Raw genomic sequence first — 16,288 nt, forward strand, 5'->3', positions numbered from 1 at the left:
CACAGATGGACTGTTGTCGACCAGTTACACCCACTAAGCCGCAAGTGGAGATTTGGCTGAGATGCTTATGGCTCTGAATCACCTGTAGTTGCTCAAAATTGCGTTCCATTCTGAATAAGCCCCTATATGTTCTTATTCGGTGAGACTGGAAAATTACACCATACCACTGCAAGGGGTTGGGTATGAAATCCCGGCACTCGGGATGCCTGCTGTCAAAAGAAAATACCGACAGGGGAGAGGTAAGAATCCTAACCATCCATTTTTAACCCCTAACCCTCTTGTTGTGCACCCTATCCCTCCCTACCCCAAACCCTAACCCTGTTAGTGCCTAAACCTAAGCCCCCCCCCCTAGTGTCTAAACCTAACCCCCTTGTCCGTAGCCTAACCCCAACCTCTCTGCTACCGAAGCCTAACCATAAACCCCACCGTGGTGCCCAAACCTAACCCCCCCCCACGGCTAAGACCTAAGGGCTCCCGCTGTACTTACCATTGGCATGCTGGCTTTTGGGATCCTGGCGTCGGCATCCTCCCTCCGACCTGGCGCCGGGATCTTGTCCCCGGTTCGGGATTCCAGTGCCGGGATTTTGTCACCCACATGCCGATGGTCGGCAGTTTGACTACATCCCCACTGCAAGAACAGCACAATGTCTTGCTTGTTACAGTCTTTATTTGTTCTTTGGTTTAGTGATTTATACGAATGATATGACATACCTAACACTGTTATGCAATTCCCCAAAAGGCAAAGCACTAATAATTAATAATTGTATGACTGCCACGTGTGAAGTGCTTTAAATAAAGCTGGGTACACATTAGACGATGTGTACCCTGCATGAAAACCCAGAGATGGGACCCGGCATGCGGCAAGTGCATATACAAGTGCCTATCCTGGGTCCAACAGGGGAAGGGACGCGTCTTGCTGCGTCTGCAACATGGCATCGTTAGCGACATCCCATGTCGGCCCTGCAGCAGGGCAGATGGGGGATGACGCTAGTGATTTGTGGAACCACGCATATCATGGGTACACACTAGACAATGTACCCGCTATGTCGCTCCGATCCACGGGATCAGATGATATATTGCCTAGTAGTGTGTACCCAGCATAACACTTGTCGACCGCGGATGATTATTTTCTGGAATCCACATACTGCTTGTCGAAATTCTTATTGTCGACATGGTAACTACATGCCAGGTATCCACGTGATGGGGTTAGATGAGTGTGAACGTGCTGCACACAGTTGTGGTCACGAACCGTCTGTGAAAACCTGACAATTGGCCGGTTACATTTTCTATCCAAGTGGCAATATTTAGAATTGTTTTACAGGGTGTAGCAACATTTCAAGAAAGAAAAGTTCTATTATTATTATTATTATTAACAGTTACTTATGTAGCGCCAAGATATTCCGTTGCTCTTCACAATTTGGAACATAACAGTGAAGGTGCCTATCCATTAGGCAACCTGAACGTCTAGCGTTCAGACCTTCAGGTCGCCGAGGTGCGGGCACTGCACTGAACAGCATTCACTGAACATCATTCAGTGAAGGAGCCCGACCTCCTATCCCTGAACATGCCAAACCTGACGAGCGTTGTCAGGTTGACGGGCATGTTCACTAGACAGTCGGGTCATTGCCGGCTATCCATTACCCGACTTTGTGAACAATGCGACCAAAACCTAGTGCCCAGAGTCTACTGATGCGGCACTGTGCGGAGGGGGCCCCGGATGGAGACTGCACACGGGCCCACCCTCCTCTCTTAATTGCCCCTGTATTTACTATAATTAGCTTCTCTATTTAATGTCGCACCTACAATAGACCCAGCACAACCCAAGTACAACCCAAGCACCTGGCCTCACTCTAGGACCTACCCACGTAGCAAACTGTGGGGTCTATTTACTAAGCAGTGTTAGGAGACAGAGTGAAAAGTGATAAGAAAGTGATAAGGTGCCAGCCAATCAGCTCCCAACTGTCAACTCACAGGCTGTGTTTGAAAAATGACAGTTGGGAGCTGATTAGCTGGCACCTTATCACTTTCTTATCACTTTTCACTCTGTCTCCTAACACTGCTTAGCAAATAGACCCCTGTGTCACAATCTCCCAAGGCACAACTCAGACTTGCCTACCCTCCCGATTTCCGCGGGAGCCTCCCGTTTTAAGATGGGAGCTCCCACTATCCCGGAAAGTGAAGAAAACCTCAAGGTTTCTTCACTGTGCTGTTGACAATCCAGACTGCGCATGCGCGAGTCTGGATGGGGCTTGAGTGAGGAGGATGAAACAACGTGACTTTGCTGCTGCAGTGCTAGAGGCTGGCCACCGCGGGGCTGTGAGCAGCAGTGGCTGCCTAGCACATAATTAGACACAGACTCCTAGCAGTGCCTTCCCACCCGGAGTCACATGGCAGTGACTGGAGGCAGCAGCGTCATTCCCCTGATGACTCTAAACCAATCCCCTAGAAAAAAAGTAAGTGTAAGTAGCAGATACTCGGGGACTTTTGTTTATTGTATGACAGAGCTTGCAAAGTAACAGTAAACTAAGCAGCTTTGTTTTCTGTTGCCTTGCTTTGCGCAAATGGTTTCCCGTGGATGGAAGGATCGAGAGTTATGGTTGGGATTACCTTATTTTGCAGGGTTGTGATCTCTGTGGACAGTTCTCTGGAATGACAGGCAGTCTGCACTCTGCAGGTCCCCACTGGCAGGAGAGACTGCCTGTCATTCCAGAGAGCTGTCTAATGAGATCATAACCTTGCAAGATAAGGCAATCCAGTTAGTCCAGACAGCCCCAGCTTCACACTGAACCCCCTCACATTCACTAATGTGAAAGCCCACCCTATTACAATAGACTACCATAATCCCACCTATACTGACACTGGTGCACCCTTGTTACTGTCCCCATAGTTCTGTCTGTTTCCTATTAGATTGTGAGCTCTCTCACCGGCAGGGCTCTCCCTACCAGGGGAGTAGCAAGGGTGGTTCCAGTGGAGCATGAGCTCCAGGCGCCAAAATGGACTGAGGGCGCCATCCAGGGTTCCGGAATTCATCGGGCGCTGCACAGTGTGACGGCCACCTGTTAGTCTTATCTCGGTTTGTTTGCTCTATACCCGAAATAAGTTACGGATCTCAGATCTATTTGTACATTACATGCTTCCTCAAGCCTCCCAGATTGCCTCCATTCTGGCAGATTGATTACATTCACTTCTCACCTCTTTAATTCCCTCCCCTATCTACCCTGTGATCGTCTATTTGCCCCTGTCCACTCCTTTCTTATTGGCTTCTGTCACCACCCCTCTCCTCTCCTTTATTTGCTTCTGTGACCACTCCTCTCCTCTCCTTTTCTTATTGGCTTCTGTCACTGGCCCTCTCTGATTGGCTTTGCCCTTCCCCTCTCCTTTCATATTGGCCTCTGTCACCTCCCCTCTCTGATCGGCACTTTCCTCTCCTCTCCCCTCTCCTATCATTCAATGTGCTTCAATGGACTTAATAGTTACACATCTGAGGTAAAATCCTAAACTTCAATTAAAAGGTATGAGTTTAAAAAGAGTCACTGCTTTGCTATTTAAAGTAATGAGGTGTTTCCCAGCATGACCACACAGTGTTATTTGAAAGGTCTTTTAAAAAATATTAGGAGACCTGAAATAATAATAATGGTGGTAGACAGAACATGATTAGTAGTACTCACAATAATATAGGTGCAATGTAAAGTTGCAAAGTAGGAGCATAGCTGAGAAGGGAACTTCCCATAGATGTTCCCACTCCAGTGAAAGCTGCTTGGAGCAGTAATTGCAGTAATAAGCTGTGCACCCTGTGGAATTTCACTCTAGCACATGTACTCTGTCAATTTAAGTTAAATGATCGGAATATATAATACAATCTCCTCTATTGACTAATAACGATGATTCAAAGGAGATAAAAGTCAGATCCTAGGTGCTATACATAAACAAAACAGTGCCAAAGGAGCTATCCCTTAATGTCAGATCACCGAAGCATTCTAGTCCCCCAATTGGACCTCTACGCCCACTGCAATACTGCCAATGTTTGCTGTTTTTCTCTTCACTTCAGTATTCCCCCACAGGCTGGCCATACCCCACTGGCACAGGGCCTGATTCAGAGCTGGACGCTCTGACCAGAGTGCTCGCTCTGAATCAGGGCCCTCCTGGCCGCTCGCATAGCTATGGGTGACCACCCACAGCTATAGCGAGCGGCCAAAAAGATGGTCCATCAAGACCATCGCGACCATCGGGCTTGCGACGAGACCCTGCGGTAGGGTCTCGCTGCCGCAAGCCCAGGAGTGCTTTTGGCTCTATCAGAGCCAAAAGCACTCCCACTGACATCACTAGGGAACGCCTCCGCCTCCCATGGGAACGCCTCCGTCTGGGCAGCCATGCCCCCGGCACGCCCACCAAAGGGGGCGTGCTGTCAGTCACCATCGACAGCACGCCCCCTTTGGTGCGAGACCCATAGCGACAGCTTGGCTGTCGCTATGCGGGTCTCTCGCATGCGCACGACGGAGCTCCCTCCGTCGCGCGCATGCGCATTAGGGCACCATCGACCCGCCTGCGAGCGCTCAGGTCTGAATTAGGCCCACAGTTCAGTACAGGGGAGGGCGCTATGACATGCACTTTCTCCGAGCGCCATGGTTCCACGCTACTCCTCTGCTCCCTACCTTTTGCTCTCAAATCTGCATTTATATTGTCTACCTTTAATGTCCCTTTTTTATGCATACTCCTTTTCTTGGAACAGTGCTACTGTAGCTGCAAAATAATTTACAACAATAAACATTCAGCCATATTTTAGAAATGTGTATGCTTTTTTTTTTATTATTCCAATGCTTTATTTTAGTTTATGCATTTTACAAATGTTTTCACCTGCCTCTGCAAGACACCCCCCTTAGTGGGAATAGATGCCCCCTCTGTGGCGTCCATGCTGCTGATTCTACTACAGCCTATAATCTCCCTGAAACTAGTTTTCAGAAGTAGGCAAATATGGCACAACTGTGTGAAAGTGTACCCTACTTAACTGTAGTAAATAAATAAATAATGTGCAGTGTGAAAACAAGAAGCAAGATACGCTCCGAAAACGTCCAGCAAGGTGTATGTACAACGCTACAACACCCCCAGGGGGAAATGTATCAAACCATGGAGGAGATTTTTCAAACTCTGGGACAGATGTACTAAGCTCTGGAAAGTGATAAATTGGAGAGTGATAAACTACCAGCCACTCTGCTCCTAACTGTAATTTTTCAAACACAGCATGTAACATGACAATTAGGAGCTGAGTGGCTGGTAGTTTATCACTTTCTAATTTATAACTTTCCAGAGCTTAGTACATCACCCCCACAGCCTGTAAAATGACAGATGCTGATTGGTTAGTACTTTGGCCCTCATTCAGAGCCGTACGCTCTGAGCAGAGCGCACGCTCTGAATGAGGGCCGGGCTCCATTTTCATGGAGCGTCATCCTGGACGCTCGTATAGCTGTGGGTCACCACCCACAGGCTATACGAGCGTGCTTTGTGATGGCCGCGATGGTCGAGACCATCGCGACCATCTAAATTGCGAGCCGGAGCCTGCGGTTGAGGTTTTCAACCGCAAGCTCTGGAGTGATTTTGGCTCTATCAGAGCCAAAATCACTCCCACTGACATCACTAGTGATGCCAGTGGGCCGGCTTCTGACGGGAGGCGTTCCCGTGGGAACGCCCCGTCAGGGAGGCACGCCCCCGGCACGCCCACCAAAGGGGGCGTGCTGTCAATCAACATTGACAGCACGCCCCCTTTGATCGGACACAACGAGCGAAGGACTTTCCTTCGCTCGTCGCGTCTGGCGCATGTGCACGACGGAGCTCCCTCCGTCGTGCGCATGCTCAGTCCATAACATCGACTCACTTGCGAGCGGACAGCCGCTCGCGAGTGGGTCTGAATCAGGCCCTTTATCTGTTTCCACTTTATATAATAATTAAACAATAAACTATTTATGCTACAACATAATTTTATATAATGGTAAAACGCACAAAACCGTTGTGAATTGTCATACCACTACTGCTCATGAATTATTAGGAACAATGCCCCATCTGGGGTGATAATGAATCACAGGTGTCACCTCGGAGTTCCGTGACCTATATAAAAGCACTGTGTTTCCATAGTCATGGAACTCCTGGGTGACTTCTAATGTATGGGGTTACAGTATTCCATATATAGTGCATCAGGCATACTCAGCAGAACTATAGAAATGGACGATTACAGACAGTAGCATAAGTACAAACTAAAAGATAATAAAGAATTGGCACAAAACCAGAAAGTATCAGGCTTATGGGACATTACATTGCTACTCACTGCCATTGTGAGTTCCTTATCAATTTCATTTGATTTCTGGTGTATGAGGGGATAACAAAGAAAGTATTGTGTGTTCTAATGACTAAGACTCATGGATCTATAGCTGGTAAAAAAAAACTGACTGTATTTATAAAAGCATCATTAACAGTCACATAAATTACCAGTGTTTCATAGCTCTTGCAGAGCCAATGTTTCAATGTTAATTAAACAAAAGCAGTGCCTTGTGCATCAGTGGCTCGCACTCCATCATGCATGTAGATGAACATGATTACGGGTGGGTGCATTGCTGTTTCATTATATTTAAGGTGATTCTTTTTATTGCTGCACAGTTCTTCTGCTTGAGTTGCACATGCCATATTACAGGTCAAGTGGGAAGCAGGCTGGGGTTGTATACAGTAATACGAGGTATTCTCACCAATGAAACGTGCTTTCTCACTGTGGTGTGTGTCCTTGTTAGGAGTGGGGGTATAAAGAGGCACTCAAGCTATAAAAACCACCACTAGAATCCATAGGAATCTGGGAGCATCATGGGCGTGTATCTCAAGCTCTGTAGTATTCATTATTATTTGATAGCAGGGCTGGCCCTAGCCATTTTGGTGCCCTAGGCAAAATTTTGAGTGGTGCCCCCTAGCAGATAATCCCACCACCAATCTAAGGCCCCCATTTATCAATGAAGCATAACCCCTTTAGCGATCGTTAAAGGAATTATGCCTTCTTTTCTGGATGTAACAAACAGCAGTAATCAAAGATTAGCGCTGTTTGTCAAGCATCGCTCTTGCTATCTTTTAGATGGCGAGTGTAATGCGTTCCCCATTGCCTGCAATGAGACCTAGTGGTGTCTTTATGGCTTCGGCGAAGCCTTTCGGGCACTGCCGGGTCCCCGTGTTATGCACATGCACAGACGGACCGTTGCACATGCGCATAAAACCAGAGCCCTGACACTGGCAGCGTTAGCCAGCCAGCAGCCCAGGGGAGGAGGACTTCACGGGACCTCGCTGGAGGGTTAAGTATTGGTAAATACTAGTAAATTTTTAGTTTGTATCACAGTGATACTAAACGAAAAATTGCGATGGTGGCATATATAGAATATATATATATATATAATATATACAGTATACGCATATATATATGCACATATATACTTGTATACATAAATACACACACATATTATATACACATATATACACACACACACACACACTATATATATATAAATATATACACAGACACACAGAGGCGGGCTGGGCAGGGGTGCAGGGTGACAGACGCCCCCCGGGCTGGTCCCATTTTCAGCACTCTGGGCCGGCTGCGCCAGCGACTTGCGCAGTAAAGTTCCATTGGGAAGACTGTGTCAGCCAGTATTACACAGCTGCCCGTGCAGCACCGTGGCATCCAGCCCTGCCCCTTACAAGTCAAGGGAACGTCCTCCTGTCAGCCCAGACCCTGCTGCCTATGTCCAGCATGCTGATTCAACCAATAATCGCTACCTAGCGGTTATTGGTTGAATCGGCATGCGGGACTCAGACAGCAGGGTCTGGGCTGACAGGAGGCCGTTCCCTTGACTTATAAGGGGCGGGGCTATGGCTCTGCCCTCCCCTCAGTCTCTCGTTTCCCCTGCCAGAGGACAGTGCGGCCATAGCCTAAAGTGTTACGAAATACAGGTGCCTGCTGCGAATGCGGATGAGAGTACCACAGCACACCTTGCCTCCAGTAGTCCCTGGCTTTCTGCCTCTAATCCCCGCCTCCCCTCCATTCCTAATACCCAGTCACCCAGCTCCTTCTGCTGCCCCTGTCTATTCCTCTTGTCCCCAGCTCTCCTCCACCGCCTCCTGTATGTGGCTCCCCACCCCCTCTAATACCCGGTGGCACCCAGCCCCTTCTTTTGTCCCTGCCTAACCTTCCTGTTCCTAGCTCCCACTCCACCTCCTCCTGTACAGTATGTGGCTTCCCTTAACATTTAATACACAGCTCTTTCTCCTGTCCCTGCCTACTCCTCTTGTCCCCAGCTCCTCTCCACCTCCTCTGTATGTGGCTCCTCACCCACTCTAATGCCCATTGGCACCCAACCACTTTTCCTGTCCCTACCTACTTTTTTTTATCCCAAGCTCACCTCTACCATGTCCTGTATGGGGCTCCCCTTCCCCTCTAATATCGAGTGGCACCCAGCCCCTTCTGTCACTGCCTACCCCTCCAGCTCCCCTCCCCGATTCCTCCTATAACCAGCTCCTCACCTCCTACTCCTATTCCCTGCTCTCCACCTCCTACTCCAGTCCCTAACTTCCCACCTCCTATTCCTTTCCCCTACTTCCACCTACTACACCTGTTCCTGGCTCCCCACCTCCTACTCCTGTCCCTGGCTCCCCACCTCCTACTCCTGTCCCCAACTCCCCTTCTCCTACTCCTGTGCCCAGCTTCCTACCTCCTACACCTGTCCCCAGCACTGCCTCACGCACATCAAGAAGACGAGGAGCCCTAAGGACCTGTAGCATGAGTGCAGCCACCCTCATCCAGCTCCCACAGAATAAAAGGACAGAAGAATGCACAGCTAGATGCAGATAATTCCTTGAGCATTTTTGTTCAAAGGTAAGAGAAAAAAATCTCTTTGGTATATTTTTATAATGTATTTATTGGTTCATTGTTTTTCATAAAATTATGCTACAGTTTCTGCATCATTTTATGCATCACCGCTATGTAAGAACAGTCTAATGCAGAAGATTTCACAGAAATCTCCTGCAGAAGGCTAAGTACCGTAGCAGGCTGCTGTCCCTATTAATGTCAACGGGACTGCAGTCTGACCTCTAGGTATAAAGCTGATGCCATTGGGTAGAGTTTATTTCCCATTCGCGCTAAGGGACCTGGAAGTGACGTGAATGAGGGTGGAAGTGCAGTTCCATGCCCATAAAGGCCACCTAAAGAAGAAACGTGTTCCCTCGCTATGCTCGCCACGCTTTGGGCTCAGTGGCTCGCTACACTCACCACAAGATTGCATTTCCCCTCTATGCCCACTTGGATAGTAGGGAATAACGTTGGACAGTAGCTGATAACGTCAGGGCCCTCTTGTTGAAGTGAATCTAGACAATACCAGGCTATTGGGGGTATCAGCTTGGCATTCTAGGAGTATGTGGGGATGTGTGGTGGTATATGGGGAGCGTTAATTGTGATGGGACCCAGAAATGGTCAGGTAGGACCCTATTTTTTTTTAAGTGGAGGTCCCTGGGACCCACATATTTTGTCGCTCAGCGCAATCCATGGTGCCATTGATTTTTTTTTTTGTGTGAAACAAAGCGTTAATAACAGGAAAAGCTCATATATAAACCCTGTCATCACCCATAATGAGCATTCCCCCTTGTCACGTTACCACCTAGCGTGTGAGCAAAAACAGAGTAGGTCAGTGATTTCACTTTTACACGTAAAGCAGAAAACCCCTCTGACCTGTAATAGGTTCAAAAAGAAACATATGGAGGAGGGGCCCCACATAACTGCTTACAGAGGGTCAGATGGCAGGGTGCCATCCATACTTGCCAGGGCGGCTTTCATGTATTTGCCCCCAGGCTAAAAGTTGCCAGCCAGCCCCTGTATATATATATATATATATATATATATATATATAACACACACACACACATATATGTATTATATATATACATACACATACATACATACACAGATGCACATTCAGAGGCCAAAGCTGACCCCTTTACATGAGCGCAGCACTCCATGGACTTCAAGGAGATGACCACACCACAATGCATAATATTACTACATTAAGCCTTGTGCTGTGATTAGTTCCTTGAAGTCCACGGACTGCTGCCACTCTTCTGCATTTCAGATATATATATATATTATAGATATATATATATATATATATATATATATATATCTATAAAATATATATATACACATGACACAACTGCTCAGCCCCCCTCTCTGCCCACAGTGCCTACCTGCCTGAGCAGGTTACACCTACCTTTCCATGCAGCTATTGCTGCTGCTCTTAACTCCTGGGCGCTGCAGTGGCGGGCGGCGGGCCGACGGCTTATCTGGAAGCAAAGCCGCGAGGTCACTCACGGCTCTGCTCCGCAAAGGCCCATGGGTGGAGTGGCCGCGGCTGGGCATGCGCAGCATGCCCTCCAGCGGCCATCTTGTCTCCCACTGTAGCCAATAGCCAGAATGAGCTTCTATGCAGAAGCTCATTCTGACCTGGCTCACAGGCAGTCAGCGCGTCACCTTACCGGCTGACTGCTGTACTGCCCGATCGGAGCTGAGCTGAGCGCCGATCGCGGCAGCAACGGGAGGGGAGGGGGAGACAGTGGCGCGAAGGGGGGCAGCGTCGCAGAGGGGGCGGGGGCAGTGTCAGAGCCCTAGAAAGCCCCAGGGCATTCCAGTCGCCCCTAGGCATTTGCTTAGAATGCCTATGCCTAGGGCCGGCTCTATTTGGTAGTCATGCATATGGTTATGAGATGCCTGTTTCTGACGTAGATCCTGCACCTAGAATGGGGCTGGTGCAAAAGCCAATACTACTATTGAAAGTTGCAGCGGCCAGCATAAGATTAATGGGCGGCGCAGCTTTACACTTGCAGATGCACGAACCCCACGAAATTATCCTTAGAAATTCTCACATTAGCATATGGTAATAAATCTGGCTTCCATGGCCGCTCGCAACTACAGCCACTTTACGTGTGACTGAGAATCAGCCCCAATATGTGCAAGAATGCAGCCAATTAATGCTTTAGTGACCAGTGACATGACTTCATTTATCCAATGAGATAGTGGCTTCCACTGTATGTAGAATTCACTTTAAGGCCTAGAAAGCATTTCAGAGGCTGTTTTCATTTAATCTGTTATTAATTAGTAAGTAATATTTAAACTATTGCTTAGACTACTTTAATCAGCAAATTTGGGCGCATAGAATTTCCCACTTCCCAATATGATTGATAACTGGATATTAGGAATGCCAAAAAATACATTAATTGTTTCCAACATACAGGGAATAGACTCAGGTGCGCAGCGGAGGGCTGTGGGGACCGAGGAAGAAGGCTCAGGCGGGCAGCGGAGAGCTGTGGGGACCAAGAGAGAAGGTGCAGTTGGGCAATGGAGGGCTGTGGGAACCGAGGGAGAACTCAGGTGGGCAGCGGAGGGCTATGGGTACCGAGGGAGAAGGCACAGGCGGGCAGCGGAGAGCTGTGGGGAATGGGAGGGAGAAGGCGTAGACGGTCAGCGGAGGGCTGTGGGAACCGAGGAAGAAGACTCAGGTGGGCAGTAGAGGGCTATGGGGACCGGCAGCGAGAAGGCATAGGCGGTCAGCGGAGGGCTGTGGGGACCAGGAGAGAGAAGGCGGGCAGAGTCTGAAGTGCTGTTAGAAGGAAAGAGTCAGAGCATCCAACTACTACTGCCCTGCCCCGAACCCTAGTCAGCAGCTGCACTGCGCCTTTATGGGGTAGCGCCCCTTTCGGCCGCACTGGTCAAACGGCCCTCGAGTCAGACCTGATAGTATTTTAGCCAGATAATCTTTGAATATGAATTATTTGAGAAAAGGTTTATTGTGTCCACATTACTAATCTCTAATTTATGAGAACATAAGGTGCGGGATGTACTAAATGGATAAAATGCGGTAAAACCCCTGAAAATGCAGTTATCGGGGGTTTTACCGCTTTCCCCATATGTACAAAGCATTGCATTCCGGTGCTTCCTCCCAATGGGTAATGGCATCTTCAGGTGGTGTTACCCAATAGAAACCTATGGGCTTCTTATCGGGACCCTCCCCCTTGGGAGGGATCGGATCTCTCCCATCACCCCTCGCAGCCGGCGTCCTTCTGCGCATGCACAGAAGGATGCCAGGGAGACTTCTGGGTGTTAAATCCAGAAGTCCCTCTGTCCGGAGCCATCGCAAAGGACAGCTCTTATCGGAAGTAATGAACCGTGTTATGTACCCAAAGACAGGCTTAGTACATCCCACCTAGAGGAGAAATGCGCAGAAAATGTATTTATTTAAACTGTTGAGTAAGAATTTCCCTTTGCCCCTTTCCTCTTGCGTGGTACAGTCCAAAGTCTTATTTATTGTTCAAAACGCAAATGATTGAAAATGTCATAACTAACATAATGCACAGCAGTCTGGAAGAACACTGCTAAACAGAATCAGGAGAGGATTTTAATAAAGTGACAAATATTGGATAGGCTAGAATATTTTTGCAATGATAAATCTGTCTTGCTTTTACCGTGTCAAATTAGCTTCTCTTTGATGTCGCCATTATCTGAGCACTGTGAACAATAATTAAATGAAAAGATCTCTGCAGGACCCATGGAAAATACAAACACAATCATTTTTCACAGAAAACACCTAATTACAAGTGCCATCCACAAACGAGTTCAATACTTTTTTTCAAAAGCCAACCGTTGTGACATTGTTTATTTAATTACTTGCTCTGTAGAACCTGTATGCAGTTAAAAGGCTGATATGAAACTACAGGGTCATAGGCGAGAAGAGAAAAGAAAAGATTCATACAGTATACAGTATATCACTGGCTATTTGCAATGCCTCTGTGCGGGCCCATCGAGGGGCAGTAAATAAGAATAGGAAGCCTGCTTAGGTCACCTGGAAAAATGAGCTAGGTTACAGAGGTGAGTTTTCTGTCACTATGTCTGTATACGCCTGGAGTCCCAAATGCATTGGTCATTTCACAGCCCAGTGTCATATGAAGGTTGTTAGACAGTAATAACTTCCATGATTGTATAGGGCGACTGTGATAGGTCACCAGCTCACAGCTCCCTTAATCCTAATCATTTGCCCATTTGTCAGCAGTGGAGAGCAGAGCTTTTGCTAGAACCCTATCTGGGGAATGGACAAATTCAATAAGATAAGGAGGGGTGGTTGCTTGAAAATAAGATGGATTCCCATGTTGAAGAAGCTTTTGACAACTACAAATGACATCATCCATACAATGAATCTATAGGTTCTTATTGATTGTGATAGTGTGTAGTTATTACTTCTCAGAGACAAAATAAATGTACAGAGTGTGGTGGAAGGACTGGAGCTTGTTAACCCTTCGTGTGCACGTCTCATATTTTTATACAGTGTTGTTTTGGAGGAAAAGTCGCAAACCCCCATTTTAAATACTTAGAGCCGTATTCAGTTTGAGCCGAATTGCGATACTTTTTCGCCTCCCGGACTTTTCGCCTACATCGCGTGTTTTGCAGGCGGAAAAGTATCGCACGCGTGCCCGCGTATCGCCGTGTTCAATTTGAAAGTAGGTGAAAACGGGACCCGGTGAAACTTAAACAAGCAGAAAGTACTGTCAGATTTGGGGAAATCAGCCTGACACCCCCCAAAAGATGCTCTGACATGGGGGTTAGCTATGGTTACCCCCGATTTGGCTTGCTGAATGTATTTGGTGTTTTTAAACGGGCTCAATAGCTGCTAAATAGCGTTTTTGTATAGGTGGTGCAGAATAGTATTCAGGAGCTTTTTGCAGAAAATAACTTATCCCAGCAAATTTGGGGTACTTGAAAATGGGGGCCAGCATATTTTAAAGTGGCTAAAGATAAAAACCGTGAAAAATCCACCTGCCGCAAGTACCTGCAATGAAAAAAACACCTGGGGCATACTTGGGGACCCCCCCACAGTCAAGTTCGCTAGTTTTTATCTTTATCCCCCAACATTTTTTTTTTCACCCCCAAATTCAAAGTGATTTTTTTTTGGGTGTCCTCAAGTGTTTTTTTTTTTATTTTGACACAGTTTACCTTTGGGGGACTGTCTGAAGGCTGCATGGGGGTTCCCGCAACGTTTCACCCCAAACCCCCAATTCTGCACTTTTTTCCGCCTGCTATTCATAGGCGAAACTTTTCCGCCTATTACATTGCATTGACTTTCCGCCTAAGCGAAAAGTCTTCCAAATTGAATACGGAGTAAAATCAAAACAGGCGAAAATGACGTCATCGACGAAAAGTTTCCGCCAAAAACACGCAAAAACGGCTTTTTGCCCCAAATTGAATACGACCCTTTATTAGAATTAACAATTAATTCAAGGTCTCCGTGTATGAAAACCTATTATTCAGTGCCATGGGAGTGCCATCTGCATGTAGCCAGAGTTCCGTGCTATTATAAGTTGCATGTATGACAAAGGCTCACCAGTTTCTGACTGATATTTTGTATCCAGCATGGGGTAAGAGTGAGCGCCGATACTAACGATGGTACTTGTGGTTGTGGATGGACAAAGGGTGGACAGTGTGATTATACGCACACGCAATAGTATAAGGTAGTTAATTGGCAGCCATGGCCTTCCACGTCTTTTGCGCCATCCAGAAGCAGGCCCATTATGTGTAGTACTGACAATTCATTTCCTCATTTGTCTATAGCCCCTGTATCTGACATTCCCATCTCCTACAACATTAATCTGAATTTGGTACAGAATTGTGTTTAATTACACAATGGGCTGAGTGTCTAAATACTTGTTGACTAGTGGGCACACACAACCACAGTAGGGCTGTAGTTATTGTGAGTATAGTATGTTACAAACATTTCAGTGCATCAATAACTTTTTCACAAACCCTGATTTGCAGATATGACCATTCCCCAGTTTTCTCTAGATGCATTTTTATTGCAGCTGTCGATCAGGAAGGACACAGGATAGTGGTGAGCAACTGTGCTTAGGTGTCTGAAAAGGTCTTACTTGCCCGGAGGGAGAAAGATCTGTAGTGCAACTGCAACGGTCTCATAGTTAATCAGCAAGCACAACTCCTAGCTGAGCTCAGGGCCTGATTCAGAGCCACTCGTAAGCGGCCGCTTGTTCGTTCCGAGCGATGTTTGCACAACTGCGCATGCGCACGGATCGTAATATGCATGCGCGAACCAGTCAGTGCGGCCGAAAATCGTTTGTACGCTATATAGCGAATGCCTGCTATTTTCAGTGACAGGAGGAGGCGTAAGTGGGTGGTAACAGGGGAAGGTGCTTGAAAACGGGGAGTGGAGATCCGAACGCAGGCGAGCTTAAAGGTCGAAACGGGCGTTTTATGGGTGTGCATAATTAATACAGCAGCGTCATTGACCATGTCACTGGGTTATTTTATAGTCAGAACTGCTCGCAAGATTACGGTAGCAAAAACCAACCACAAGAATAGCGAGCAGTTCATACGCTGGTCGATGTACTCGATTAATCTAATAAATAACGGACATGACGTAGGATGCGAGCGGCCAGGGGGCGTAGTTTTCCAAAAAACGACCGCATGTTTTGTTCGTTCGTTCAGACCTAGAGACGTGAACAGACCGCAAAGAGCGAACGGTTCATTTGAATAGCCACCCCTTTTTTCTGAACGAGCGAGCGCAAATAGCGTCCGGCTCTGAATGAGGTCCTCAGTTTGTAGTTTCTATCTGCAGATTCACATGTCTCCAGTCAAAAGGGGTATATTTACTAAAGTGAGAGTTTTTAGAAGTGGAGATGATGCCCATAGCGACCAATCAGATTCTAGCTATTATCTTCTAGAAGGTGCTAGTTAAATGTTAAGTAGAATCTTATTGGTTGCCATGGGCAACATCTCCACTTCTAAAAACTCACACCTTAGTAAATTTACCCCAAAGAGTGCTTGTCATAGTTATTTGGTGGGATAAGCCTAGATTTATGAGACTGAGGTTCATCAATTCACTAGGTGAAGTAGTGACATCACTAAAACATGAGTCACAAAGTGGATGAGTACACCTTAAGAGGATGATGGTAAGTAAATATATACATTCTTCTCCAATTCATCACTTTACACCAAGGTAGGACAGACAAGCTCATACATGCCGGGAATTTTATATCTCCTTTCCGGGAGAAGCCTGGTGAGGAGACACAGCTGGCCTCTCTGGGGGGCGGGGCTGGGCTCTCTATGTCATTAGGCCCCGCCCCAGTCACAGTAAACTGACACTATTAGTAGAACCGCAAGGAGGGGCCAGTCATTTAGCCCCATCCTCTCCACACAGACCCACGAATCCCGGCTATT

The sequence above is a fragment of the Taudactylus pleione genome, unplaced genomic scaffold (genome assembly GCF_031769625.1).
Source record: "Taudactylus pleione unplaced genomic scaffold, aTauple2 ptg000230l, whole genome shotgun sequence".
Classification (NCBI taxonomy): Eukaryota; Metazoa; Chordata; class Amphibia; order Anura; family Myobatrachidae; genus Taudactylus; species Taudactylus pleione.